Raw genomic sequence first — 3,002 nt, 5'->3', positions numbered from 1 at the left:
CAGAAGGCAACACAGAAGTATATCAAGGTGGGCAAGGGTTACATTATAGTATAGCTCGAGAAAAGCAAAAGAGAAATTCCATTTGGTTATAGTTTAACTTCATTTCCTAAGGCCTTAACCTCTTACTAGAGAAAGTAAAACGCTTTTAAAAGAAAGCAAAACGTAAAAGAAAAGTTAACTTTCAAATCCTAAAATCCACTGTATTTTATCCCACATGTATCAAAAAGTTCAAGAAGGTATTTTCAACAATTATTAGGGACCTTTCTCACCCATTTTGGAAGTCTCTAAATAAATAGCACCAAAGTGCCTGTAGAAAAGCATTTATCAACCTCTCAACTGAGTTCCATAAACGTGCAGCAAAGTCAGCTGACTAGAGGATACGCTAACCCTAAGCACACGTGAGCATCATCTATGATGCAGTCTCGTCAGTATTTATGGGTGTTTGCGAAGGACAGGGACTGGCCTACGCCCTGGGGTAAAGAAGCCTGTGTCTCTGTGTCTGGAACGAATTTGTGCAGAAAAGGATAGCGTCTAAAATGATGACCAAAAAAAAAATTTTTTTTTCCTGTTTTCCTTGAGCCTTTGCTCTCCACCTTGGTCCCTCCTCCCCCAGCCTCAAATTAAAGAGAAGTGAAGAGAAGGGGTACAGACCCACCAGCCACTTAGAAGATGCAGGAGAGGCTCCCACGCCATCCCTCGTCCACAGGGCTGGGTGTGAGTGATGTCTGGGGACAGTATAGGGCCAATGCCCGCAGGAGAGGAGGACCAGAAGTGCCGGGCTCGGTGGGCAGGGCGGCCTGTCCCTGAGCAGGGTGTGACTTAGAACCCAGGATGCAGGAGGCTTCTCGGGTGGTCCCCCCCACCCGGAAACTACACCCCACTGCAGCCTTTTGTGCGACACGAAAGAAGCTCAAGGTAGAAGCAATTTAAAGAGCAAAATCAAAACTCCATAATGGGAAACGGGGAGCTAGATCCTTTCCAAATGGGAGAAGAATCTAGAGATGGAGGGAATGGAGGAGAAAAGCAAGTAAGATTTAAAACGTGCACTGTGCATGTTACCAACTTCCCACCATGAATATGATGATGGCGTGTTGCAAAAATGTACTATTTTTTTTAATTTAAAGTAAAAAATACAACTTTTTCAGCTTTTTGAAAAGGTGCTCCTCGGCGGGCCACGAGGTTAGCAGGAGGGTGCGCGCGCGCTTCAGCGAGTGAGTGCCGGGCTCCCGGACCCAACCCGGAGAGAGCGGAGCGTGGGCAGGAGGCGCGTTCCCCGGGGATCCCCTGGCCTTGGACCCCGGCCCTGGGCCCTGCCTCACTTCCCCTGCGGCAGGGTGCGCGCGGGCCGCGGACCGGGGCGCTTTGCTCCCGCGCCTGGCCCCCGAGCTTGGCGGGCGGCACTGCGCACCGCAGCGCGAGCTCCTCTCCCTGCAAAAGCCCCACACGGGCTGTCCCGCGGTGCAGCTCTGTGAATTAAATTGTTAACACTGAGATTGTCTCCAAGTTGTTTTTGTGTTTTTCTAACCTAGTGTGTAGAAGGAAGGCGGAAACTCGCCCTGCTCCGGTGTAATCCTGCATCCCCGCGCCTGTCCTGCGGAGGGACGCGGCGGCTGAGAAAGGGAGCGCCTCCCCGGCCGCTGCGGGTCTTCCTCGCTGTCCCTTCCTCTCCCCACAGAGTCGCCTCTGCTCACCTCCTCAGCCCAAGCACTTCACTAGTGCATCCGGGGGGTGGGCTTGGGTGGGGGTTCTCAATATTCCAGGAAACACCGAAGGGCCTCAGCATCAGGGGTCTCATGACAGAACCAGAGAGTCTTGCTGGTCTTAACAGAATAAAATCACGCCCTTCCTTGTTTCTATCGGTTCCCAAAGGCTTGGGAGGGGACGCGTTTTGACTGTGCGCTAAGGGTCAGTGGATCTTCACTCAGGGTTTATAAGATCGCTTTTAAACTGTCCTCAGCCCAGGCCAACTGAGAATTCTGTCGTAAGGGCAAACGACTTTCCAGATTGTATTTCACCATGTTAGAACTAGGACTCTTTCTCATCTCTGTCCCTTTGGGTGTCCGCGGATGGAGTGGAAACTACATTATTTTGCAAAGTGTGACAGCCCAGAGGAGCCCTCATCCCCCTGTCCTTCAGACCTGCCCCCTCTAGCATCCCGGAAGAAGCCCAGGGAGCCCAGGCTGCAGAACTAAGCACTCTAACAATTTAGGATTCTTCCTAGGGGGAGGAGGGAATGGAGGAGAAAAATGGAAAAGAGAAGGGGGGAAAAAAAAAAAAAAAACATTTGTGTTCATTTACACATTTCCTGTGCAGAACAAAAACCCCTACCATCAGCAAAAGAAGTCTCTTCCTCCAAAATAGCAGCCAAAGAGGGAAAATTAGAATATGCATAAATTCCTTCATTTTCATTCCCAAAGAGCATGATTTCCGGCAGATTTGTATTTAAACCGCTCGATTAATCCCAATCTCTCAACTGTATTTTACTTACCCTCTTCCCAAACTCACCTAAAGAGTTATTATCGTCTCCCACCACCCTATTTTGGAACTTTCCTTTTTCCCCAAATCTCTCCCTGTCAATGAGAATCTCCTTGGTAAGAGTGTAACTTTCTTTTCCTGTCAGTTATTTTACTTTTAAATCTGAACTGCTGCAGTGAACCAGCTTTAATACAAGCTGGTTGCTCTTTGTGAAGCTAGAGTTGAAAATGAGAGCCTAGTGGCAAGTGTGTTTTTAAGAAACAGGATAATCACACAACTCTATTCAAAAGAATATTATTCTTCACAAATATCCACAGTGTCAATACATTATCTTCCCAGCACCCGTTACTAAAATGTTTTACTTTGCACTTGTATATAGGTTCTGTTTCTATCTGCAATGAAAAATTCTTTGTTGAAAAAAATGTCAGTGACCATTATTTGTAAGCAGTCCAAGTGTCATATCTTGACTTGGATTTACCTCTCTTGCTTTTTATAGGAGAATGAGGATGTTTAAGAAATGAAGTTAC

At 47.6% G+C, this 3,002-nt stretch overlaps 1 long non-coding RNA gene across 1 annotated transcript; it reads left to right on the top strand.

Annotated features, from left to right (window-relative positions):
• Positions 1–288: 288 nt before the first annotated feature.
• LOC134475499 (uncharacterized) lies at positions 289–1,491 on the top strand. Its single transcript, XR_010046643.1, has 2 exons — positions 289–1,027; positions 1,146–1,491. It is a non-coding gene; the product is annotated as an uncharacterized LOC134475499 (long non-coding RNA).
• Positions 1,492–3,002: the final 1,511 nt, after the last annotated feature.

Source organism: Cavia porcellus, unplaced genomic scaffold (assembly GCF_034190915.1).
Source record: "Cavia porcellus strain 051 isolate PalLab524CR breed Dunkin Hartley unplaced genomic scaffold, mCavPor4.1 scaffold_1, whole genome shotgun sequence".
Classification (NCBI taxonomy): domain Eukaryota; kingdom Metazoa; phylum Chordata; class Mammalia; order Rodentia; family Caviidae; genus Cavia; species Cavia porcellus.
Note: the sequence above shows the minus strand (reverse complement) of the source record. Positions and strands in the feature narration are given on the sequence as shown.